This window comes from Giraffa tippelskirchi, chromosome 8 (genome assembly GCF_054371585.1).
Source record: "Giraffa tippelskirchi isolate mGirTip1 chromosome 8, T2T-mGirTip1v1.2.pri, whole genome shotgun sequence".
Lineage (NCBI taxonomy): Eukaryota > Metazoa > Chordata > Mammalia > Artiodactyla > Giraffidae > Giraffa > Giraffa tippelskirchi.
In genome coordinates, this window is record NC_137282.1 from 53038995 (window position 1) to 53066961 (window position 27967).

Here is a 27967-nt window from a genome sequence, read left to right on the forward strand (position 1 = left end):
ATGGTGGTATATACATGTGAGTGCTACATTCCCAATTTATCCCACCCTCCCCTTCTCACCCTGTGTCCACATGTCCATTCTCTACATCTGCCTCTCTATTCCTGCCCCACATATATATTCATCTGTGGCATTTTTCTAGATGCCATATATGTGTTAGTATACAATATTTTATTTTCCCTTTCTGACTTACTTCACTCTGTATGACATCCTCTAGGTCCATCCACATCACTGCCAATGACCCAATTTTGTTCCTTTTCATGGCTGAGTGATATTCCATTATATATATGTATATATATGTGTATATATATGTATATATATATATATACACACACACACACACACACATACCACATCTTCTTTGCTCATTCATCTGTTGATGTACATTTATGTTGCTTTTCAATGTTGTAACTTTTGTAAAAAGTGCTGCAGTAAACACTGGGGTACATATGTCCTTTTTGAGATAGTTATCTTTGGGTATTACTGAACTTTGCTGGTGGCTCAGACGGTAAAGCGTCTGCCTACAATGCAGGAGACCTGGGTTCGATCCTTGGGTCGGGAAGATCCCCTGGAGAAGGAAATGGCAACCCACTCCAGTGTTCTTGCCTGGAAAATCCAATAGACACAGGAGCCTGGCGTGCTACAGCCCATGGGGTTGCAAAGAGTCAGACACGACTGAGTAACTTCACTTTGGGTATTTGGCAAAGGATAAGGGCTGTTTTCACATTCATTTCAGTGAATGAAAAGAACAGTCTAGGCAGGCGGGTCATCCCAGTGTATCCATGTGGTGCTCAATACTGTGGAATGATAACTGCACGTGGAAAAGTTTGCCATCGTAGTATGAAGAAGCTAAGCTGTGCATACATATAAAGCTAAAAATGCAGGTGTAGAGTGAGATTTCAGGTGTTGGGATGTGCAGATGTGTGATGTTATAGAGAATGTCATGATGCCGGAGGAACTTGTGAAGCTGTTTGCAGATCACCAGGAGAAGATGGTAGAACACTGGTCTGTAGACTTCTTCATAGCCCTGAGTAGATAATTGAGTACCTTGCTAAGTGGCATGACTTTTACCCCATTCAAAAGTGAGATCACATATGTCCCCTCAGTTGCAGAAGGCAGGGAACACATGTGCAGTGGCATGTCTGTTTTGATAGTGCGGTCTGACCCTGAAAGGTCTTCACTAAATGAAAGCATTGTATGAGACTGTCTTAGTCTGCTCAGGCTGCTGCTACAAAATACCACAGACAAGGTGTCTGATTTCTAAAACAACAGACGTGTATTTAGTGTAGTTCTGGAGCCTGAGAAGTTCACAGTCCAGGTGCAGCTGACTCAGTTCCTGGTGAGGACTCTGTTTCTGACTTGCAGACAGCTGCCTTCATTCTGTGTCTTCATATGGTCTTCCCTTGGTGGAAGCAGGTCTCTTTCTTCACTTCATATAAGGCCACTAATTCCCTCACAAGGACCCCATCCTCCTGACCTCATCTGACCCTAGTTAATTTCCAAAGGCCCCATCTCTTAATAGCATCACATTAGGGTTTAGGGTGTCAATGTATGCATTTTGGGAGGGCACAAACATCCCATCCATAATAGAAGCCACAGGGCAAAAGCAGCAAGGCTTCAGTATTGAGGAAGGCAGATTTGGGGTGTTTGGTATTGAGTTAGGCCCTCAATAAATAAAAATTACTGGTTGATAATGTGAGTCATTCTTTAAGGTATTTAAAATTATTCTTCTGTAACCTTTAAATGTTTTACTTTGATTTAGAAAATATATAGAATGTGACATGTTGAATAATATGCTGGATAGACTACTTAGAGACACATTTCTGTATACCAAAATTCTTCTTATATATATATTTCAAAACTGCACGGATGCTTCTTATCTTGGTTGAACCTCTTACTTCTTATCACGATAATCTAAGACCACTAGAATTTTGGCAGCAAGCCTCTAGATAGCCACCCTGCCTTTCTTCTGCCTCTGGGCAGCTTGTAATCCCCACCACAGGCTGAGAGTTCCCTTAAATTCACTCATATTTATATGAGTGAGTTATAAGTTAATATTTGCTTATAAGTTTGCTTATAAGTTATAAGTTATATTTGCTTATAACTCTGGCAGTGACAAACAGAAAACCATCCAATGCCTTCCTGTCTTATCTCACCTCCCTCCTTCTCCCCTTTGTTTCTTAGGCTGTAGTCACTTTGGCCATCTTTCTGCCTCTCCTGATCATTTTGCTCCCCCCCTCAATTTCTCTCCTAACAATTACCCTGTTTGATCTTCTTCACAACATGTATGAGAACCAGAAATCATATGATTTATTTATTGGCATGCAAGTTTATTTTTATGTCTAATCCCATTAGAATGCAAGCCCCATGAAGGCTGGTCTGATGTGGTACAAATAGGAACTTTCAAGCATTAATTCATGCCTGACTTCTAAGGAGATGTCTTATGTATGATAAAATTTTAATATATAATAATCATTACATCACAGATATATGTTGAAAGAGGATGATAAGATAGAAGATAGCTAATCTATTTCTGAATGGAGATCAGAGGTCAATATGATGATTAGTTAATAAGAGTGTCTACATTTCCATGTGCAGATCTAATGTAATGCATTTGCCTGACAAGTCTGCTGTCATGTGATTTCCTGGCATTTTCAAGGTTGTTTTTTAAAGGCAGATGGTCTTTATTGACTATGCCAAAGCCTTTGACTGTGTGGATCACAATAAACTGTGGACAATTCTGAAAGAGATGGGAATACCAGACCATCTGACCTGTCTCTTGAGAAACCTGTATGCAGGTCAGGAAGCAACAGTTAGAACTGGACATGGAACAACAGACTGGTTCCAAATAGGAAAGGAGTACGTCAAGGCTGTATATTGTCACTCTGCTTATTTAACTTATATGCAGAGTACATCATGAGAAACGCTGGGCTGGAAGAAACACAGTCTGGAATCAAGATTGCCGGGAGAAATATCAAGAACCTCAGATATGCAGATGACACCACCCTTATGGCAGAAAGCGAAGAAGAACTAAAGAGCCTCTTGAAGAAAATGAAAGAGGAGAGTGAAAAAGTTGACTTAAAGCTCAACATTCAGAAAACTAAGATCATGGCATCTGGTCCCATCACCTCATGGGAAATAGATGGGGAGACAGTGCAAACAGTGTCAGACTTTATTTTTTGGGGCTCCAAAATCAGTGCTGATTGCAGCCATGAAATTAAAAGATGCTTACTCCTTGGAGGGAAGGTTATGACCAACCTAGATAGCATATTGAAAAGCAGAGACATTACTCTGCCAACAAAGGTCCGTCTAGTCAAGGCTATGGTTTTTCCAGTAGTCATGTATGGATATGAGATTTGGACAGTGAAGAAAGCTGAGCGTGGAAGAATTGATGCTTTTGAACTGTGGTGTTGGAGAAGACTCTTGAGAGTCCCTTGGACTGCAAAGAGATCCACCAGTCCATCCTAAAGGAGATCAGTCCTGGGTGTTCATTGGAAGGACTGATGTTGAAGCTGAAACTCCAATACTTTGGCCACCTCATGTGAAGAGTTGACTCATTTGAAAAGACCCTATTGCTGGGAAGGATTGGGGGCAGGAGAAGAAGGGGACGTCGGAGGATGAGATGGCTGGATGGCGTCGCTGACTTGATGGACATGGGTTTGGGTAGACTCCAGGAGTTGGTGATGGACAGGGAGGCCTGGCGTGCTGCGATTCATGGGGCCGCAAAGAGTTGGACATGACTGAGCGACTGAACTGAACTGAACTGGTCTTCCCTGGTAGCTCAGATGGTAAAGAATCCACCTGAAATACAGGAAACCCGGGTTCAATCTGTCAGGGGGTCAGGAAGATCCCCTGGAGAAGGAAATGGCAACTCACTCCAGTATTCTTGCCTGGAGAATACATGGACAGAGGAGCCTGGTGGGCTACAGTCCATGGGGTCACAAAAGAGCTGGACATGACTGACTGACTAACACTAACTTATCTCATAGTAAGTGGAGGATATTAAACTTACTTTTAGAACAAAAAATAGAGTTTATGTTTTCGTGGAACAAAAGCCATCATCTCAAAACAGGGAAATGCTGATTTAGATGAGAGCTTCCAGGATATTCTTTGATTAAGACATGATCAAATGTATCACATAATGGCAAAGTTGGGAATAAATACCATATAAAATTATCAGATGTAGGTTTGTTTTAGAGCAAACTCTGGGAAATAGTGTAGAGCAGAGGGGACTGGCGGGTTATAGTCCATGAGATCATAAAGAGTCAGACAGGAGTTCAGTCCATGAGATCACAAAGAGTCAGATAGGAGTTAGCCAACTGAACAACAGCAACAACAAGATTTATTTTCTTAAGGTAAACTTATATTACATTTTACATTGTAATTAAATTGAAGATACCACCTATGATTTAGAATATTGTCAACCAAAAGAAAAATAAAGCATTTTTATTGTTGTTGTTATTGTTTAGTGGTTAAGTTGTGTCTACCTGTTTTGCAGCCTTATGGACTGTAGCCTGCCAGACTCTTCTGTCATGGGATTTCCCAGGCAAGAGTACTGGAGTGGGTCTAAATTGCTCTAAAATTGTTTGCATGTCAATCTTGGCAAAAGACCTTGTATATATATGTTGGAAAATTTGATTTATTTTATAAATAAAAATATTAATGTTAAGTATGTGCATTTTTTAAAAATGCTGCATAATAAAATATCACAAACTATTTTATGTTACCCTAGGAGTGGTATTTTAGTAATTTCATATTTATTTTTATTTCATTTCATACAGTAGGTTATCTCAGAGTTACTATTAACAAAGAAGCACTTGCTTCTATAAACTTTCCTGGCTCATGTTTGAACTCTGCTATCTCAAAATCTCCTCTTTATTTAAGTTAGCTGTTGTTATTGCTGTTTAGTCACTAAGTCTTGTCCGATTTCTTTTGAGACCGCCATGGACTATAGTGTGCCAGGCTCCTCTGTCCATGGGATTTTCCAGGCAATAATACTGGAGTGGTTGCCATTTCCTTCTCCAGGGATCTGTTGGATCCAGGGATCAAACTCGAGTCTCCTGCCTGGCATGCATATTCTTTACCACTGAGCCACCTGGGAAACCCTTAAATTAACTATGCCATTAGTCAAATTATGACTCTGAAATGTAACACCTGCACAGAGAAAATGCTTGAAGCTATAGAACAAGTGTACTCAGGTAGAGGAAGTTCCTCTTACATAACAGGAGTGTTTTAAGGCAGTTCCTTTTGATGTTTAAATTGTTGCTACCCACTCAAGCAATTATTTGGGTTATATTGTTTCTCTCTTGCAGCCTTGTATTGGCTACATATTTCTGAATCTGTAGCTTTTGAATCTGTAAATCATGTCTTAAAATCACTGACAGTTTAGTCTTGGAGAACATTTCGGGGTTTTGTAATTGAAAATGTGTCATCTGTGTGCATGCTCAGATGCCACTCACCTCATGAGCTTGGTGGAAGGCTGTCTGGCCCCTTCTCACACTGCTAACAGTCCTGTTGACATTGAACATGCTGTCTAAGAATTTCCACATTTGGTGTTGAGTCTTACACAAAGAGGGAAATGGGTTTTTCAGCAGATTGTTTACCTATGGTGGTACATAACTTGAAAAGGTATTTATTTAAGATTCCTTTGGGGAATTTGGAAAATACAGATCTAGGCCTCCATAGCTATATTGTTGAGAGTATAAGGTAGGACCACATGAATTTGTTGACATGCAGCTGTATTTGGGTGGCTCTAACGGTAAAGAACCCGCTTGCAGAGCAGGAGACATGGGTTCGATCCCTGAGTCAGGAAGATGCCATGGAAAAGGAAATGGCAACCCACTCCACTATTTTTGCCTGGGAAATCCCATGGACAGAGGAGCCTCATGGGCTGTAGTCCATGGGGTCACAAATGAGTCTGACACAACTTAGCAACTAAAAACAAAAAACTGTATCTGACCTATGAAAATGGCAGTTTAAACCTTATCATTAATCTTATTCATTGAAGAGCTAATTAGTAATTGCAAAATAATATACTGTTTTCCCCTTTAAATTCACCATTGGGTGAATTAATGACAAGCGGTTCCAATTCTCTTGTGTTTTAAAGTACTAAGGGAGATGTGCCAGCTCTTAGGTCATGGGGGGAACCATTGATTGGCTTAAGGTGGGCCAGGCTAGAAAGAATTAGCCTAAGTCCCTGAGGATCTTAAAGGACTGTCAGCTGGCATGTTTGGCCCTGGAGACTGACCTCTCTGCTGCCACTCTTTGCATAAAGACAACTACTCTGTTTATCCTCGTCAGTGATTCTGTCTCTCCTGGTTTTTCAGCCTCGCTATTATGTAAGGTTGTGCCTTTGGTCTTTAAGCTACATAGGATGTGTTTAATGGGCACATAAAAGTCCCCTTCTAATATTTGCATGAGACTTTTCTGAGTTTCAATGCCTTCTTGTTTTTGCACTTTCAGATGTCATGATCATTCTGTATCATGTTCAAATCCTTATTAGAATACCATTCATTTATATAACTGAAGCTCCTGAGTTGAAGCTCTTGTCCGAGTGCTCAGGCTGCATATGTTGGTAATGCTCAGGCATTAACATATAATTTAACTCCCAAGAATCTGAGTGAGCAGCTCATAAAAGTTATCAATTAAAAAAGTCTAGTTTGTACCCTTGATATATGTTGAAAACAGCAGTTGATTTTTGTGGCTTCTTCCCAGAAACCTTTAGCCCCAGTCTAACCATGGCAAAAATACCTGCCAAATCTCAAATGAGGATCATTTTACAAAATACCTGATTCAGACCATTCAAGGTCATCTGAGAAACTGTCAGACTAAGAGGAACTCTGAGTGAAAGTGAAAGTGAAGTCTCTCAGTCATGTCCCACTCTTTGCGACCCCATGGACTGTAGCCCACCAGGCTCCTCCATCCATGGAATTTTCTAGGCAAGAGTACTGGAGTGGGTTGCCATTTCCTTCTCCAGGGGATCTTCCCGACCTGGGGATCGAACTCAGGTCTCCCGCACTGCGGGTAGACACTTTACCATCTGAGCCACCAGGGAACTCTGAGAAATTTGGGCTAAATGTAGCTTATTATCCTGGATGCTGAAATAGTAAAAGGATATTAGGGGAAAATTAAATTTGAGAAAGTTTAGACTTTAGTTAAAAATAATGTATCAGTACTAGTTCTTCAGTTAATTATAACAAGTGTTTCATACTAATGTATATGATGTTTGGAATAAGGAAAATTTGGTGTGGGGTACCTGGGAATTCTCTGCACTATCTTTGCAATTTTTCTAGAAACCTAAAACTATCCTAAAAGTTTAAAGGTTATTTACCTTTTAATTCTGATTTTTAACACTATTTTTAAGATACTGCTCAAAGTTTTTAAAGATCTCAATAAAGGAAAGAAATTTTCACTTGATTTTAATAAATGATTGGACTGTGTCCTGATACTTTAGCACTGTTATTGAAATTACTTTCTTAATTATTAAATAATAAATCATTTCTTGGATTTATGATTAAGATGATGGGGAAATAATTTCTCAAAATTACAAACAAAACAATACAAAAGAAAGCTTTTTTTTTTTGTTTAGAGATGGCTGACAATCATAAGATACGGAAAACTCAAAATCTTTAAAATTTCTCACTTAATATATTTTGTTTAGTGCGTGCCTTTTGTAGACACAAAGAGCATTGATATCATTTCATGCCTCACTAGTACCCCTCTTAACACAACCTATGAAATTCCCAGGATATGTCTATGGTTAGCATTGCTACACTTAGCAAATGAAAAAACACCTAATTAAATTTGAATTGCACATAAATAGTAGGTTTTTCTTTTGTTGTTCAGTGTAAATACATCTTAATATTGCACAGGACACATTTATACTAAAAAAAGAAAAAAAAAATTGTTGGTTTCTTGAAATTCATCTGGACCTACCCACATAGAATATTTTGGACACAATAAGGACCTACAGTTTTCTGACTTTAACATTAATAATAATAAAAGTTGTTGAGCCTTTATTATATGTTGTACACTGTCACAAGGGAATCCTTGGCAGCTCAGTTGTAAAGAATCCACCTGCCATGCAGGAGATGGAAGTTCGAAAGTTCGATTCCTGGTTCAGGTAGATCCCCCTTGGAGAGGAAATGGCAACCCATTCCAGTATTCTTGCCTGAGAAATCCTATATACAGAGCAGCACAGTGGGCTACAGTCCATGGGATCGTAAGAGTCTGACACGACTTAGCAACTAAACCAGCACCATCATAGACTGTCACACCTTACTTATGGTAGAAGGCCTTGTTGGTTTACTAATTGTTCATCATCATTATCTTACATGTTACTTTCTTGTGCTAATAAAAGCCTTTTAGTCTTAACCTCAGCCCAAAGTAAACTGCTACAGAATTTTTGTTTTCTGTTCACTATGAAGCATTCATGTACTAGGGTTAGGGTGTATTTCAGTTATCTAGGAAAGAATCTGTCATAATTCTCTGGGCACTTCATACAAATGAACATAAGTATTTAAAAATATTTATGATTGAGTGAGGAGGTTGTGTATCCTTTAGGATAAGCTTGATTATGCTGCTTTAACAAAGAATCTCCAGATGTCAGCAGCTTAGAAGAGTAAAAGTTGGTTCATCCACAGCATGGGATGGTGAAAAGTGGGAATGGAGACTTGGATAATCCTTGTTACTCTGGGACTCAGGCCAGTGGCTCCCACATCTTCACCTGTTCTTCCATGATCTTTGAGGAAGGGAAAGGGAAATGGAACATTATGTCATATATCACTCAATCCTGTTCCATTGGGCAGAGCAAATTATGTGGCTATGCTTAAATTTAAAGGGACAGGGAAGCCCAGTCCTACCATATACCCAGAGGCTGAGGAGAACCAGGATACTGGTGAGGATCCCTCAACACACCATAGAAAAAGAACTCTTGGTGGAATCCTTGAATGAGAGTTAAACGTATACTTTAACTTTAGGAGTTAGTCTTTGTGAGCCTACAGTTTTTATTAGTGAAACAAATCTTGCTTCCGAATTCCTGTACATAAAATAGAAACCAAGGATTTCAGAAAAGTAGGAGATGATGAATATCAAAGTCTCATTAATGGCACAGACTAGGGGGTGAATCATGATGGGGAATAAATATTATGATAACGTACTCAAATAAAATGGTAGCACACTCCAAAACTCTCTTGCTGTTTTTCAATTATTTCCATGAAAATGAACTGTTCTAGAAATGCTGTTTGCTGGATGTTGGGAAAAGGCAGATCAAACTTTTCCTATATATACCCACAGGTGCATATGTGTGCATCTATATCGGTTTTTAAATAAACTTGAGGACCTGATTTTTCCATTTTATTTTGTAGAAACAGTGCATCCTGTCGAGAGACGCTTGCCAATCTGAAATGTCTCTTTATCATCTCAGTTTGTTGTCTGCTCTGTCATTTCCCCTGCCTTCCTGTCCCTGTCGCCGACGCGACTGTCCTGGAGGAGCTCGGAGGCGGTGATGTGGTGGTCAGGTTCCACTCCTCCACTTGGCATCTGCCTGGCCCTCCCGCTCTGTGCAGGCACCGTCTCCATGGAAACCACAGGCTGCTCCGCAGGCAGTTCTCAGCGTGCGGGGCGGCTGGAGCTGGCCGAGGCCATCAAAGAGCGAGGAGGAGGCCTCGAAGAGTACTGGAAAAAGCCTCCAGTGTAATAGTGGACACAGGACTGAAATATGTTATTAATTTGAGACCTCCAGGCCAGTCTGCACTATCGCGGAGCTCCCCAGAGGCGGCCTCCTCTCTCCTGCACCTTGCAGAGGTGATGCTGCCTTGGCCATGTGGTGCTTCCTGCTCTCCGGAGCCCCGTGTTCTCCGTGGGGATCTGAGGAAATCTGGTGAGGGTAGCGTCCAGGCTGAGCCGCTGCTCACAGGAGGGAAACTGGCAAGACAGTTCCGCAGTAATGATCCGCCCAAAGAGTCACACACCGAATTTCATGGTCCATGAATCTTAAGCTGCAAACTTCAGCTCCGGGTTCTTGAAATCGCTTCTAGTCACTTTGGCAGCACTACAAGCTGTAGGGTTTTCTCATGTCATTGTGCTCAGTTTGAGTGGTTGGGTGATAGAACACTGTCCATCAATTTCTTCCGCTGTTTTTTTCCAAGCTTTGATCCACCCTAAAGATGGAAGTAAAGAGCAGAACAGGTGCTGTTTATTTCTTGTGTTCCTCTCAAGCCTGCCCTGACCTGTTCGCTGGGGAGCTCATCATGGCGTCAAGTGAGCAGACTTTTACAAGACTTCGTGGTGAGGAGAGAGCACAAAAAGAACTGAGAAGAAATTCTTCAGGGAAGAGTCAGGAAAATGTGCAATATCTATAATAGAGTTGTCTTTTAATATAGCTCTGTTATAGCATGTGTGTTAATACAGATTTATGTAGTTTTTCATGAAATGAAAAACAATTCAGGAAAAACAAAATCGCATTTTTGAGTAGATCTCTGATTGCCTCCACAATTTCTGTTCCTTTGTGTATGCCTCTGTGTGTGTGTGTAACATTGTTAAGCTATTGTAGAAAACACTTTCAAGAGCAGAGAGCTTGAATAGAAGATAATTGTCTTCTGCATTTCTTTGCTTATATGCAAGATTCATTTATTTGATTCTGTCATAACAGAAAGTCTCAAAATTTTGCATGCTGCTCTTGGTGCTTACATGCTTTCACATATCAGGTGGGTTTATATATAGTCTTATAGAATTGCATGTTTTTAACTTGAAGTTGTATTTTTTTTTCCCTTTGTACTGTAGCACTTCTTCCCAAGTAAAATAAGGCGTTAGTCCTTCACATTTGATTCTCTTAAGTCTTTGTCCTAAAGTCAGTGATATTTGCAAACAGAATATGATGATAATGATATTGATAAGGATAATGATGATGATATTATTAAAAGTGAGAATATTTTTTTCAGACCTCTTATTTTCCAGCTGCAGATTGAGCAGTAATAAGGAAATAAAAGCTTCTCAACAATAAATATCTTAAATATTTGAGATTATCTGCAAACAGACTGAAGTATTGGTAATACAGTTTAAGAATTATTACCTTATCTTTTGAAAAATACTTCATTTGCAAATTAAATATGACTTACATGCTGGATTTATAGTGATAATTCAGAGATTTAATAAGTTTTTATTTATTTATTTTACTTTTTAAAATTTTTGCCTGTACTGGGTCTTCGTTACTACTCCTGGACTTTCTCCATTTGCCACAAGTGGGGGCTGCTTTTCGTCGTGGTGTGCTGGCTTCTTGCTGTGGTGGCTTCTCTTGTTGCAGAGCATGGGCTCTAGGGTGTGTGGGCCTTAATAACTGCAGCATGTGGGCTCAGTATTTGCAGCCCAAGGGCCCTAGAGTGTGCACGTTTCAGCATTTGTGGTGCATGGGCTTAGGTGCCCCATGGGATGGGGGATCTTCCTTGACTAGGGATGGAAACTGTGTCCCTGCATTGGGAGGTGGATTCTTAACCACCAGACCACCAGGGAAGTCCTCAAAGTTATTTTTAAAAGTTAACTTCAAGACATCATGATGAATTTCAGAAAGTGTAATGAATGCCAATTAAAACAGCAAATAGTAACTCTCAAGGAATGTACTTAGTGTAGCACGTGGAGACCAACTTTCAGCATTCATTGCATATATCAGAAAAGAAGAATAATTGCTAATTAATGAGCTAAGTGTTCATCTCAAGAAATTAGAAAAAAATAGCAATGGAATAAAATGAAGGAAGGCAGGTAAAAGTCATTATGAATATACATACTATATTCATTCCTAAGAATCTGGGTATGATTTAGTAATAAAAGTTTGTTTCATTAGTCACAGACCACTTCAGTATTTACAACAGAGAGAATTTAATATAGGAGACTGGTTACATTATTTGAGAGAAAAACCGACAAGTGTAATAAGGAGGCAGAGAAAACTCAGAAACCAACCTCAGGGAGCCTGACTCCCATTAGCTAGAACAGTGTTTCCCACTCAGGAACTATGTGGCTTCCTCTCCCCACAAGGAGCAGCTAATAACCTTTGTCATGACTGGGTGTGGTTGCTGCTACTCTGAAGTACATGGAGGCCAGGGATGCTGCTAAACACTCTACAGTGCACAGGACAGCTCCCACAACAAAGAATTAATTGGCCCCAAAATGTCAGTACTGTTTAGATTGAGAAACTGTGGCCTTGAGAGATAGCGGGGTGCAATGCCAGAGCCCAAGGCTTGGACTTCCCAGAGGGAAAAGCCCATCCAGCAGGACTTAGAGCCAAGGAGGAGATGCAGCAGCTGTCAGAGAGGCCCTGGGAGGCTAGAGGCAGGGAGAGTGATATTCTGCCTTCTCCTTCCTCCCATCCAGCCTCCTGCTTGGGCCTCCTGTCTAAACCCTGGTGGAAGCCTGATGTTATAGATGCACAGAAAATTGCCTGCAGGGGCAGGGGGCAGGACAGAGCCAGGAAGGTGGAGGGGTGGATCTGAGGACCCACGGAAGGGGCCAGGCAACAATCACTGCATTAACAGATGAAGGAAAGAAACCAATGGTCATTTCAATCAATGTTTTTTAAAAATAATGAATTTTAATACTAGGTCATAATTCAGTTCAGTTCAGTTGCTCAGTCGTGTCCGACTCTTTGCGACCCCATGGACTGCAGCACGCCAGGTCTCCCTGTACATCACCAACTCCTGGAGTTTACCCAAACTCATGTCCATTGAGTTGGTCATAATTAGCAGTTCTTAATGAACTAGGAATTAGTTCATTCATGAACTTAAACTAAAAACTACTGAAATCATAAGTTTATAGTACCATTTTAATCATAAGAACAACAGAATATCTGCTTTCACCACTTCTTTGACCTCAGACATCACAATAAGACAAGAGAAGACATAAGAAGCAGAGTTAACCTTTGAGGCACTGTAATAAACTCTAGGAAATGGTTATAAGTCAGTGCCAATTAAAGTGGCTAAAGTGCAAAGCAAAACAATACTAGCTATGAATACTTATCTCAATTCATAACATTATTAAATGTTCATGAATAGTGCTGTTTTTAGGATAACTTTTTATGCAAGTTAAGCTCTTAGACTATGTCTCTCAGCTTCATTTTCCATGCAGAGTTATCTTTCTGTTTTGTTTAAATATTTATATGCATTTTCATATGTATATGTGTGTATACACAAACGCAGTTTGTTGAAGAAATATGATTATATTGATTTTAGCTCTAGAGTAAGTGTTAAACTTGTAGACTTTTAGAAATGGAATTCCTTTCTATGAAATGCATTCGTGACCCAAGTCACCTTGTTGAATGACTATATGTGTGTGTGCATGCTCACATTTTGCAACACTATGGACTGTAGCATGCTAGGCTCCTCTGTCCATGGGATTTCTCAGACAAGAATATTAGAGTGAGTTGCTGTTTCCTCCTCAAGAGAATCTTCCTGACCCAGGAATCAAACACACATCTCCTGTGTCTCCTGCACTGCAGGCAGATTTTTTACCACTTGAGTCATCAGGGAAGATTATATGTATAAATTTATGAATGTTATAAATATGCAATCATTGACATAACTATACTTCAATAAAATAGATTAAAACATATTAATATCACATGTTACATGCACACAAAGGTAGCCCACAGTGTATTGAAATTAAATTAGATTTGTCAGTGTCAAGCAAATATCTCTCAAGTTTATGGCCAAATAGTTTTTATTCTCAAACTTATAAGGAGACTGGGTGTGACACTGTGAAATAATATCCCCCCAGACACTAGCAACCATTGTTCTACTTTCTGTCTCTACAAATTTGGGCTTTCCTGGTGACTTAGCCGTAAAGAATCTGCCTGCCAATGCAGGAGACACAGGAGACTCAGGTTCGATCCCTGGGTCGGGAAGATCCCCTGGAGAAGGAAGTGACAACCCACTCCAATATTCTTGCCTGGGAAATCCTATGGACAGAGGAGGCTGGCAGGCTATAGTCCGTGGGGGTACAAAGAGTCTGCAAATTTGGCTGTTCTAGGTACAACCTACAAGTGGAATCACAATTTTTCTTTTGTGCCTGACTTACTTCATGTTGCGTGATGCTTATAGCTGAATATTCCTTTGTAAGTATAGACCACATTTTGTTTATACATTTCTTCTGTTGATGGACTGTTGGGTTGTTTGCATTTTTTTGATTATTGTCAATAATGCTGCTATGACATGGGTGTGTCTCTTCGAGTTCCTGCTATCAGTTCTTTGCAGGTGTATCCTAGGTGTGGGATTGCTGGATCATACGAAAGTTCTGTTACTTTTTGGGGTGCTGCTGCTGTGCTTAGTCGTGGCTGACTCTTTGTGACCCCATGGACTGTAGCCCACCAGGTTCCTCTGTCCATGGAATTTTCCAGGCAAGAATACTGGAGTGGGTTGTCATTTCCTTCTCCAATTTGTTGGGGTACTCCTCAATGTTTTCCATGGTAGTTATACCAGTTTACATTCCCCCCAGCATTACATGAGAATTACCATTTTCCCACATCATTTCCAACACTTATTCTCCATTAAAAAAAAAAAAATGATTATGGGGACTTCCCTGGTGGTCCAGTGGTTAAGACTCTGTGATCCCAATGCTGGGGGCCTGATTTCCATCCTTGATCTGGGAACTAGATCCCACAAACCACAACAAAGATTCTGCATGCGGCAGCTAACACTCAGTGCAGCTAAAAAAATTAAAAAATAGCCACCTTAAGGGGTATGAGATTGTATCTCATGGTGGTTTTCATTTGCTCTTCCCTGGTGACCAGGGATGTGGAGGATCTTCTCATTTGCATATTGGCCATTAGTGGAGAAATGTCTCTTCCTTATTTTTTGCTCATTTTTATAGTTGTTATTGAATTGGCTACTTCTAAAGAACAGATGAATTGCATGGTCTTCTTGATTCTGACCATCCAGTTGTTTTACATTAAAGGCGTTCATTTGATTCATTTAGTTTATGTAGGTTTCATCCCTCATTTGAGCTGGTACTTTGTCCTAATGTTGATGTTTCCAATAGGAGTCTGCCTCGAGGTAAGCATTCACACCAAAGTCAGATCACAGAGGAACACACGGAGGCTCTCCTGACACGTGGTCAAGCCTCAGATCTTAGTTGTGGTCAACGTGGTCATGAAGCCACACTGCAGGGAGAGTGGTTGTAAGTGAGGCCGGGACACCTGTCCACACACTTCACATCTCACTGTGGCTGTGTCTACACTTGGCCTCTAGCCTTGTTTATAGTGGAGGGCTCCTACTTGCATCCCTTCTCGCTGTTGAGCCCAGTTCTCTGTGATGGTGCACAGAACAGTTCGGCAAATCTCAACACAACTCATAGGACCCACTTTGTGTTTTATGGTGGGAACTCACTATAGTGAAGTTCATCCTAATCGTTGCTCATCAGTATGAAGGTGTCAAAGTTTCTCAATATAAAAACCCAGTGAGACCACCCAGGAACCCTGTGAGCACAGAGGCAGCTCTATAATATAGATGAGAAAGATGAGGCTAGGAATGGGAAAGTGACTTGTCAGAGGTCATGTGCAGTCCCACACTGGGACTCTGTACTTGCTGCCCCTGCTTCTGCATCCTTGGGTTTTCTTGCATGATCCAAGGTGATACTGAGGCCCTGTGAATGGGCCCAAGCCCAGGGTGGCTCAGAGGAGAATCTGAGCTGGATTAGGTCATGAAACAAGGAAAAATTTTAGGTGTCCAACACTGTGTAGATTCTACTTCTGTCTTGAATATATTTTTCCAATTCTTTGATTATTTTCTTTAATTATAGTGTAAGTTGGCATTTTAATAGACATGTCGATTGCCCTGACCTATGGAAAGTTCATGGCCTAGGAGCATAGCTTTGTCACTGATTTGCTGAGCTATTCAGCGGTCTGATTATTTTTGAGACCTGCACTGGCCTTACAGAGGGTAGATTTTATTGTTAAAAGTGAAGAATGTCCCATTCTGTCACAAAGGCAAAAGTGATCTTTCAAGTTACTCTCAGGTCTAATCCACAATAATTCTAAAAATGATGATTGTTGGTCTCCCAAATAGTAACCTCTAAGTTTTCTGCCAGTGTGACACAGTATCCTAGTGATGAGACAGAACTGCCATCTCCATGGAGTTCACAGAAAGAAAATCTTAACTCATTAAAGTTCTGATTGGCTGCTGACAGTAATCTGAGACGTTCCTCTTTATCTATAATGTTTTCTGTGCTTTTCTAATATCTTCCCCCAAATAAAATAAAAAACAACAATTATTTCTTGCCTCAAATAATTACTGAATATTTCTTTGTGAAATCAGTACAAAGTCTGAGCAACTTTTCTTGGCCAGAATGGACATGATATAAAATTAGCAGTGCAGCCTCCAGCAGGTTCATGCTTCTCTGGAGTATTGTAATTCATTGAAACTGTCCTTGGCTTCACTATATATTTTGATCAGTCGACCAGCTGGGTGTTCTAGGCAAGGTTATTATGCCTTGATAGTCTAGAAGGCATTAAGACGCAAGCTTGAATCAGAATCATGGGGCCTTCCATGCAGACTTGTGATATTAAAATGAGGCTCCGTAGAGGAAATAGAATACCATATCAAGCATTTGTCACAGTGATAGATGTGCTTGCAGGGATCCAGAAAAATGGTTACTGCTTATCTCCTGCTCCCGATAAGGTGTCAGGGAGACAGTGACTTGGACTGAGTTCATGATGACTGGAATCGTGTTTTGATCTGGACCACACAGAAGAGCAGGCAGTTATTGATCTTCCTGAGGATTCAGAGAGAGACCTAATCGCATGTGATTTCTCTCACTGCCTGTGCATTTTGCATGAGCAGAGGTATAGCTTGTCATCAGGCCAACACAGGAAAGATTATTCCATTGAGGCAAAAGCTTTTCTATGTGTCTGTAGGGGAAATGAGGTAGAATATCCATTGTAAGCATTTGTTTGGCACTGGGCTATACAGTTTACATACAGAATCCCCTTAAAATCTCCCGGTGGGTCTATGAGATGGATTTCTTATTTTATTTCCTGTATCACAGATGTCAGCCAAGGCTCCTGATTTTCATACCTGATGAATAGTGGCCCACATTCCCATTGATAATGCTGTTGAGATGTGGGCGTTTTGCACTGTCCAGTTTCTGTAAATTCCTGATAGTTCATTTGTTCAGGCTTCCCTGTGGCCAAAGGCTGTATTCTTTACTTGAACCATCAGGTAGAGCTGACTGTTGTTGTTCAGTTGCTAAGTTGTGTCTGATTCTTTGTGACCCAAAGGACTACAGCATGCCAGGCTCTTCTGACCTCCACTATTTCCTGGAATTTGCTCAAATTTGTGGTCATTGAGTCAGTGGCTAACCATCTCATCCTCTGCCACCCCCTTCTCCTTTTGCCTTCAATCTTTCCTGGCATCAGGGTCTTTCCCAGTGAGTCAACTCTTTGCATCAGATGGCTAAAGTATTGGAGCTTCAGCTTCAGCATCAGTCCTTCCAATAGATATTCAGGGTTGATTTCCTTTAGGATTGACTGTTTTGATCTCCTTGCTGTCCAAGGGAATCTCAAGAGTCTTCTCCAGTACCACAATTCTAAAACATCAATTCTTTGGCACTCAGCCTTCTTTATGATCCAGCTCTCACATCCATATGTAACTACTGTATTTTGCTATTGCTACTGTAACAAACACAATACCTTGAGTGGCTTAAAACTATACAAATCTATCCCCTTTTGGTTCTTTAGGTTAGAAATCCTATGTGGGTCTCACTTGGCTAAATTCAAGGTAAACACAGAGGACTGTGTTCCTTTCTGAAAGGCTCTAGGGGAGAATCTGTTTCTTGCCTCTTCTGGCTTCTAGAGGCTGCCTGTATTCTTTGGCTTGTGGCCTTTTCCTCCATCTTCAAAGCCAGCAGAAGAAACTAGAGTCCTGCTTACATCATATCCTTTCAACTTCTTCTGCTTCCTTTCCTCAGTTTTGGGACTTTCCTGGGTTCATTGGGATAATCCAGGATTATCTCCCTATTTGAATGTTAGCTAATTAGCAAGCTCAGTTCTCTTTGCATCCTTACCTCCATTCTTCATGTAACATAAAATATTCTTGGGGGTCCAGGGAGGAGAAGGGTAGAGACATCTCTTAGGAGCATCATTTTCTCTGCCATAGTGATTCAGTCTGAAAGTAAAAATCTGACTCCATTCTTATCTCTATTAATAAGCCACTTATCTCACTTACATGTGTGTGTTTTCAATCACTTCAGTCGTGTCCAACTCTTTGCGACCCTATGGACTTTTGCCTACTAGGCTTCTCTGTCATTGGGATTCTCCAGGCAAGAATACTGGAGTGGGTTGCCATGCCCTCCTCCGGGAGATCTTCCCAACCAGGGATAGAAAGCACATCTCCTGCATTGCGGACGGATTCTTTACTACTGAGCTCCCGGGGAAGCCCTATCTCAATTATATCAGGAGTTTATTCACATTATCAAGGGCTAAAGAAGTTGATGATGATACCACCTCTCTTCCCCCTTTCTCTCCTTTCCTTTTCTCTCCAGAGTTATTGGTAAATTTCCCTCCTTTTTCCAACAAGAAAATTCTTCCCATCTCAGGCCTCTTAAGATCTCTCTCAATCACAGATGGGCTACCAAAAAAAAAAAAAAAAGGCAACTTGAGAATATTCATCCTGAAAGAAACCTTTGTAAATATGCTTTTCTTCTTCTCCTATTAGCCCATTTTACAGATTAACAACAGCAACTGGGACTCTCAGGTTAGTGATTCTCATCTGGGGATGAGACGCTTTCCTTGTCACGACTAGGGGAAGAGGAGTGGAGCTATTGTCATCTAGTTTATAGAGTCGTGGAATGCTGTTGGCATCCTTCAAGGCACAGGACAGCAGCAACCCCCCCCTCCACCCACCCCAGCAAAGAGTTTTCTGACCCATAAGGTTAGAGTCCTGTGGTTGAGAAACTCTACTGAAGACTAGAAGGCTCCCTGGTAGATCTAGGAAGCGCCCTGAGTGCCAGTCCCACGTCTGCCAGGCAGCCACTCCAGGGCCGAGTGCAGTAAGCTGAGCTGTCATTCCAGGGAAGAAAATGACACTTTTAGATAGACCTCCAGCTTTTCTTCATTGTAAGATTATTGTATTTGTTTTTCATATTCAAGGATGTGTAAAGAAATGCAGTGTTTTGCCTCTGTTTGGTGTGGCTTCCACATTTGCTGGTAGCACAATGATGATTTCTGCTGTATAACTATAATTGACATTTCTAAGAAGAGCAGCATCGTTTCTCTGACTTTAAAATTAAATGACTCTTGGCTTCTGTGAATGAAACCTTTCTTTCCTTGAACTGAGTGTCATTCAAGGCCCTTGGTGGTAGCATCCTTGGGTTAGTTCTTGGAGCCATACCCTTCGTTTGGGAGGAATGTCTTCCTGTGATTAATAAAGACAAAACAAGACAAGGAATAATGAAGAGGTGGAAATCTTGACCTGAGCGGTGCAGTAAAAAAAAAAAAATAGCCAGTATTTGTGATACAGTTATGATGAACCAATAAAGACCCAAACTATTGAAAGAAATCAGAGTCCTGTTCTGTGTGGACCACAGATTAGACCTAAGATTAGTGGATGTTAGCCCAGGGTGTACCTCTTCTGATCTCAAATAATCATCATTCCTCTTTTAGAGAGAATGTTGGAGAGAATTCTAGAATTTGGAATCGTAAATCCATTTCTTTGTCTCAGACAACTGTAAATCAGACTATCCCTAATTACTTATATTCTGTATAATATGTTGGCTTCAAAAATGTGATTAAAATATTCTTAAATTTATTTTTGGACAGAAGTGATGCTTTGATGGAAGAAGCAAAGTATAGTGGTTACAATTTTATGCTTACATACTTGTAGCACTTTGATATTTACCGAGCAATTGTTAAGTTGAGCTTCCAGTGCTCAGACTTTATTATTTTCCTAAAAATCAACACTAAAAAGAAAGCTCCCCTCCCCACCAGCTTTGCCCATGTAACACATACATAAGCACCTATTGTCCTAATAATTGAATTTACTGCTGGAATTTATTAATAATGTTGTGTCCATGGTAGTGTCCTTCCATGTAATGCTTTTATCAATGAGAAATAATTGGTTTGGAAGCTGGAGAAGCTATTATGCGTGGGATCCGGTTGTGATATAGCTGGCTTCATAATTTGATTTATTCCCATTGAGTAAAATCCTTTGAGATCTGCAGCTCTCAGATTGTGAAAGAGAATATTTTTCAGAATGTGCCATTTATGTTAAGAAACAGCAAGTGCCCGACAATCCACAGCTTTATTATTGAGTGTTTATTTGCACAACAGTGTGCTGGGTGCCGGGAAAGATGTATATGGACATCAGTATATAATTTACTCTCTTTGAGAGAAGCTTTCAGTTTCATTAGGGAGACATTGTTTAAACACACGAGCATTTGAAAAGTCAGTTTAAGGGTTAAATAAAAAATGAGGAAATAGATACCATCAGATTGTGTTGCTAAAGTGGGAAGTCCTAGACTACACAAAGCCTCCAGATCAGGTCTGAGCAGAGTCACTGAGCCTTGAAGTCTAACTAGCCTTCACATTTTATTTTAGCCCCAATTCTTCTTTTGAACGGGATACCGAAGATGTTTTATTTTTATCTTGTGTCTTCAAATGATATTCCCTCTACTTCATTCATATTCAGTTTTGATGCTCAATTCAATATCAGACTTGTTTGTGTCACCTTATATGTATCCACAAATGGATTGGCCATAAATGCAAAGACATTTGAGAGATGTCAGGAGGCTATAAGTGGGAGAGTTAGCCATACGTCAAAGGAAATAGACTGAAGGGCAATCAAGAAACAAGGTTCCAATAATTATGATAAAAATGAAGACTCCTTTTAGGTGGAAGAGTGGAAATGAGAAAGAACAGGAAGTAGCAGTAGTATGAATTGTTTTTTTTAGTAACTCTTCAAAATGTCTACTTTTTAGGATTATAAGGTAACTCACTAAAACTTTTATTTTAGTATTAGTGCTAAGGAAAGCATCAAGTTTTTGTTTCCTGAAGTTTTCACTATTCTACACAGATGCACGTTTGGCATAAACTTTTTTAATTGGAGGAATATGAGTTTATTGCAAAACCATAGTGCCTTCAAAGCAGGAAAAGGGGATGTTAATGAATACTTGAACAGATTCAATGATTTGAAAGGGAACATCCTCAAGATTTGACCAATAGTCCTTATAATGCTGTAGCAGTCATGAATGACTGTTGCAAATACCTTCATATTTACTAGTTTATATTGGCTAAAACAGAACAGTCTTTGAGAAATGTTTCATAACAATTTTTCCATGTTTATATGATACAAATATGGACATTTTGTTAAATTAGCAGTTGGAGGAAGTCTCGATTTTTATTTGTCATTTCATTTCATTTCACCCAATTAGAGGAGAAGGTGATAAATGCTATGAAAAAAATAACGTAGAGCAAGGGTAGAGGGATTGGGTATTAAAAGATGTGTGTGTTAGTTGCTAGGTCATGTCTGACTCTTTGCCACCCCACAGACTGTATAGCCCACCAGGCTCCTCTGGCCATGGAATTCTCCAGGCAAGAACACTTGAGTGGGTAGCCCTTCCCTTCTCCAAGGGATATTCCCGACCCAGGGATCGAACCCTCATCTCCTGCATTGCAGGCGGATTTTTTATTGTCTGAGCCACCAGGAGAAAATAGGGAGCATTGTTTGAAATTTTAAATAGGGTAGTCAGGGTAGGCTAGATTGAGAAGTGTCATTTGAGCTGTAGTTTCAAGAAGGTGGGGCGAATAGCCTTCTGGATAGCCGGCCACAGAGCAAGGAAGCAGAGGATGAGGTTCCCCAGGTGTGAGAAAGCCCGGTGTCCTCAGGGAATAACAAGGAAGCCAGTTGTGGCTGGAGCAGAGGAGGATAACTAACAGGAAATGCAGTCATGATGTCAGAGCAGTGATGGAGGGTAAATCCAGTGACCGCCGTAAGGATACTGTCGCTGTCATTTCTGAAGGGTTTTGAGAAGAGAAGGGACATGATCAAATCCACATTTTAAAAGAATTCTTTCATTACCCTGGAAGAATTGAGCGAGGGCGAGGTTGAAAGCAGGAAGCTCAGCTGGAAGCCTCTTGCAGGGAACCAGATAAGAGGGATTGGCTTGGACAGTGGTGTGGAGATGGTGAGAGAAGTGATCATATTTTGAATACGTTCTGAAGGTCAAAGAGCTTGCTGACCAATTGGACAGTGGTGTAAGAAACAGATGAAAGAAGACTCCAGGTTTCTGATGGCAGCTGGAATAAGTGAGTTGGCTCTCTGGTGAGAGGGGAGAGAGTGAAGTTTGAGATGAAAGTTCTGTAGATCACTTCTGTTTGTTAATGTGTTAAAGTTGTGTTGTGTGGCAGCATTTTTTATCTTGTGTTGAAGTGAAGGGGTCCAGCAGGCTGTGGATTATGCAAATATGGCTTTGAGCTCTCCACTCAATAGGATTCTGAAACATAAAAGCGAGTGGTTGGTATGTCATTATTTGTATGTAATTATATAGACATAATGTAGTTTGTCCTTATATAGACATAAAAGTGGGCTATGTATGCATTGAGGAAAAGTATGTGTGTAGTTTGTGTTCTGTCCAAGTCATTTTCTGTGGTTTACAACTTAGCAGAACCAAGAACATTTCAGTGTTTTTCAGAAATTTAAAACTGTCATTTAAAAAAAAATTTTTTTTTTAAATTTATTTTCTTGGCTGTACTGCTCAGCATGCAGGGTCTTAGTTCCGTGACCAGGGATCGAACCCACAGCCCCTGCATTGGAGGCATAGAGTCTTAACTGCTGGACTGCCAGGGAAGTCCCTAGAACACTACCATTTCATAACACAATTTAGATAGTGATTTGCAATAGAGAGATTTCAGAAGACGTTATTTTTTTTAACAAAAAGAAACATATTTTATTGAGAGAAAAATTCTATTCCCATAGTCAAACATAGAGGAAAATTTAGTTAGATCTTGTGCTCCACTTCTGTGCTTATAGTACTTACAGAGATGGAATGTTTTATGTGAGATCTTGGATTAATGAGATTTGGCAGTCTTCTTTAAGAACTATTATATTTAAATGCCACATCATAGTAGCTGAGGTCACCATTTGAACTAAAGTAAATTAACAGTTCTAATTGGCATCTAAATTACCAGGTTTAGCTTCTTTTTAAAAGTGTGTTGTAAGGTGAATTACAGCACTTGTTAAAAAATAAACAACCAACTGACCTCTGGCTTCCATAAGACGTAATTGTTACAAGCAGTAAAGTTGTGTGTGTATGTTTTCCTTTTTCCTATTGTGTAATTGGAACACTTCTTATGTACATTGTAGGATTTTATATGTAATTACCAGAAATCCGTTAAGATTCTGAAACAGTAAAATTTACAGATGTGCTTAAAAGTACCAACTCTAATAGAGAATTAGAGAATTGCTCACTCAGCTCTCTTTTAAATGTTATTGATCATGTATCTTTTGAAATGCTATAGAATATGATATTATTAAAACAACAACATCCATAACTGTGCTCTAGCATGTACTGAGAAGGGAAGCGCCCAGCAAATGTGATTACAGGATTGACCAGTGGTTGAAACTTAGTAAATCTGCAAAAAATAGTTGCAGAGAAGGAAGTGTGAGAACTCTTTTGGTTAGAATATTTAATGCTTCTCAACAAAAGAATTGAAGGGGAGATTAAAGCATTTATATAGCCATTAAGTCTCGGATACAAAACATCCCTATTTTTAAAGAAATGGTGTATCATTAGAAATCCACACCATCTAGGCATTCATATTCTCTTAAGGATCCAGGAGATGGTGAAGGACAGGGAGGGCGTGTTGTAGCCCATGGGGTCGCTAAGAGTTGGGCACGACTGAGCAACTCAACAACACTTACATTCATATTCTCTTAAGAATTTAAAAGCATTTCAATGCTATATATTCATACTTAGTGAAATCACTTGCTAGTTAATTCCAGGGTGAGCAAGTTGCAAGAAATAGCAATTTTGTCATTCTCAGTACTCCTGCAAATTCTATTTTCTTGGGAAGTTGAAGTGGCAGGGGCTGAGATACTGATATAATCACTGTTCCTCCGGCATTTCCTGGCAGATTACAAACCCAGGACATCCGAAGCAGAGTCCAGTTTCTGAATGAAGTTGTGCTGCAAATTGACTGTCCAGTAAAATTGCTTAATATTGGCATTTTTTTATCATAGCTTAATCCAGTTGAACCAGAAATATTTTAGAGATTTCACCTGATTGATTTTGATTCATAAGATGAACCAATGTATGATTGACATCTGCCTAAAAAATAGAGCAACAATTCAGACTGCATTTCTTTTGTTTTCTTACCGTGACAGTTCTTTGTGTATAGGGGAAATAAAAGACTGGGGAAGACTCTGTCAATCTCAGGCTGGTAGTATCTGCACTACGCTTGTACTGTGGCAAGTGCAGCTTTTGAGGACAGAGTGTTTAATCCAGAATAGATATACTGACTGCCCTTTTAATCCAGAATAGTTATACTGCCTGCCCTCATGGTTCTTGGTCTCATTGTGAGGCTGAGATAAAGGCTAAGTGGGAAAACAGCAGGATGCTGGGAGACAGAATATTGGACAAAGGCTCATGCTGTCTGGGGTGTGCAGGAGAAACACACATGTAGGTAAGTGGGCCTCCAGAGTGAGCAGTAGTTCTCGGGGATGATAGTAGAAGATGGAACGTTCTAAGGAGAGCATGTACAAAGACTCTGAGACAAAAAAAGTGTGGACCTTTGCCAGAGTCCAGCTCCAGCAGGTCCAGGGGTTCCCTCAGGATGGACGGCGTCAGCGATACGAATGAGAAGACACAGCGAGTCTCGGTGTTTCCAAGTGTCTCCTAACTTTATTATTTTTAAGACAGCTTTTATATTTTTTTTTGGTATATAGAAACAAATGTAAAGCATAGAGTCATACCAATTCAGCTTAGTGGGCATTCCAATTTAGCTTAATGGGCATATGAATTCAGCTTAATGGGCCTATCAATTCAGCTTAATAGGCCAGCAGTTTTGACCTTCATCGAAACCGTTTGCATGTTTTTAGTTACCAAAAGCCTCATTTTGTTTACATCATCTTCTGGCCTGGGGGCCTGCTAACATCTTGTGACTCTCCATTGATAAGGGTTGATCAGTCAGAACACTTTTGTATCAGGCACAGCAGGAAAGAATTCGTCAATAGAAAGTTTCAAGGTAAAACCTGTTTTCGGTAATTTACTCTAAGCCTTGAGCTTAACAGAAAAGAATGTGGTCCCATAAAGTCATAGAAGAGCAAGCTGAAGGTCAGCTCTAAGTAAGAATCATCAGTTAAATCTACAATTGTTTTATTATTTGTATTACAGCTAAACTTCTATTTATATAAATCTTCAACTATTATGCTTTTATTATATAGGCTAAATACGTTAAGAGTAAAAACATAGAGAGTAAATATAGACTAAGCAACAGTTTCACAAAGCAATATTTCTTATATTTCCTAACAAGCCTTTTTTCCTGCGAAGGGTTTTGTGCCCATAGGGGCCTTCTGTGTGGAGGCTCTCAATGTTATTTTATTATTAAGGAACAGTTATGCATATTAGCTCTAAAGGCACAGGCTTATTTATTAAACAAACTAATATGTTAGCAAAAGGAATTTAGATCAGCATACTCTATATCCCAGATAATTTTATTTAGGGTGCTACCGTTCAGGGGCCTTGTTGATTTGAGGTTTCAGAATGATCTATTTTAGAAGGAAATCGGGAAAGGCCTTTTGCTTAAGTCATAGAAAATAAGAAGAGGTTTTTTATAGTAAACATCAGAAAGACAGATATCTTCAAGGTGAGCGCTGAGGCAGCCTTCCGAGAATCCCTGAGGCCTGAGAAGCCGTGCTCAATCATTCCTCTTTCCCATGACTCTGTCATGGGTGGGATCTCGTGGGCCGGCTCCCGGCAGACCTTCCTCGAATTGAAAGAAGGCCTGTGACAAGCAGGGTAGGGACCAGTGGAGGCCCTTCAGGTTGATCTCAGGTGACCTTGGCCTGCAGGAGCTTGAAGCATGGCTTCGGTTCCCAACCAGAGATTGAAGTTGGGTCACGGCGGTAAGAGCACTGAATCCTAACCACTAGGCCAGTGGTCAGTGACAAGGCCCTGGCCCTTTGGCTCTGCAGAAAAGAATTCTCACAAAGACAAGAAAGTAGTGAAACCAGAATTTATTAGGAGGAGTAAGAGTATGTGTGGATAGACACACAGGCAGACTCAGAGAGAGAGTTGCGCCCTTGTGACCGTCAGAATTACGTTCATGGGGCATTTCTCCCAGTTTTCCTTCGGCCAGTCATGTTGATTTGCCTGGCTCAGCGTCCATATCTGGTACACCTCAGGATCCTCCTGATGTGCACACATCTCTTAGGCAAGATGACCCTACCAAAGAGGCCTATGGGTAGAACACCCCTTAGCATCACTCCCCTTTAACCTCTAGGGGGCCTTTCTGTGCATGTATGGTCAGGGAGGTCTCCTGACTTGGAGAATGAGAAAGATGTGGTCTGGGCAGGGTCCAGCCTCCTCTCTTAAATGTCCTGCTAGTTTCATCTTGGAGTTTCGGTCCACAGGGAATGAATCTCCTATGCAGAGGTTCAAGAGGGCCAGAGGTTCGAGAGGGCCAGAGGTTCAAGAGGGCCAGATCGTGCAGGAATTTGATTTCTTCGGAGAACTGGTATTTTATACTTCCTGTAATAATTTCAAGAGTGATCATTGGGTCTGATGATAAACCAAAATATGTTTTGATGCTTATTGTCATTGTTGTTTAGTACATCTTATTTCATTTTGTTTTTCCAGACCTGTTGCTACATGAAGGTATACATGTGGAAGTTAACTCAGGCAGAGAGTGTAAACTATAGCTGCAAGGCCTGTGGGTTAAGTATAATACCTGTGGCACAGAAATGAGCTGCTTTAACTACTTCTAGGAAGGGGACATCAGTGTTAAAGGGAAGTGAAGGTTCCATACAGGAATGGAGTTTGGGCTGTGTTAGGAAACAGTACTGAAGAAGCTGCTAAGGCCAGGGTTCAGTCTGTGGGTATGAGGTCAGGCTGGATTCCAACATCATTAGCTTTGTAACCATGGAGACACCCTTAAGTCTTAACTGTGAAACAGAGACCATCATGGAGCCTACTTCCTTAAGTTTTTCAAATGAACGAGACAGTATAGGTAAAGCATTTAACCTAGGGGGCAGTGTGTATATCTAAGCTTGCTGATACAGAGGCTATTATTATTGTCGCTGCTTTACTATTTTTCTTTTATTGTTTTTTGATTAAGTTGGTGATGAGAAGGGAGGACAAGCACAGGGTAATTAATGTTTTAGAGCTAAGAATAGGCATCCATGATAAATAAATCAAGAGCAGGATATAGGATGCAGAGCAGTACTAGTAGGTAACATTAGAAAAGTAGGACAGATATTGATATTTTATTTACTTTTATATTGTATATAATTACCCTTGCAATTCTGGATTTATTCACTCAAGAAACACTGCAGGTTTTCTATATTACACAGCCATCTACCCCCTCAGTCCAATCCTGGATATTTAACTACCTGTACAATTGTGGCTTCCCAGTTGGCTCAGTGGTAGAGAACCCACCTGCCAATGCAGGAGACGTGGGTTCGATCCCTGGGTTGGGAAGATCCCCTGGAGGAGGAAGTGGCAACCCACTCTAGTATTGTTGCCTGGGAAATCCCATGGACAGAGGAGCCTGGCGAGCTATAGTCCATAGGATCACAAAGAGTTCGACACGGCAGAGCACACACTCACACACACACACAGTGCACAATTGTGGGATTAGTTTGTGCACATTTCAATTGACATCTTTATAAGGAGGTATTCGGTAAAACCACCCATGCCACCTGTTTCTGTTGTTATTAGATAGTATCCAGGATTGTTCCAGAAAATGTCTAGGAAGGCTTTTAGGGCTACATAGGTAGCA

The 27967-nt window shown here is 40.4% G+C and overlaps 1 protein-coding gene and 1 long non-coding RNA gene across 2 annotated transcripts in view; both read left to right on the forward strand.

Moving 5' to 3' along the window:
- The window catches only part of CTNND2 (catenin delta 2), a 1052534-nt gene that overhangs the window by 15221 nt on the left and 1009346 nt on the right, over positions 1–27967 (forward strand). The gene's annotated exons all lie outside the window — the stretch shown is intronic.
- LOC145518803 (uncharacterized) lies at positions 4300–10455 on the forward strand. Its single transcript, XR_014063306.1, has 2 exons — positions 4300–4352; positions 9363–10455. It is a non-coding gene; the product is annotated as an uncharacterized LOC145518803 (long non-coding RNA).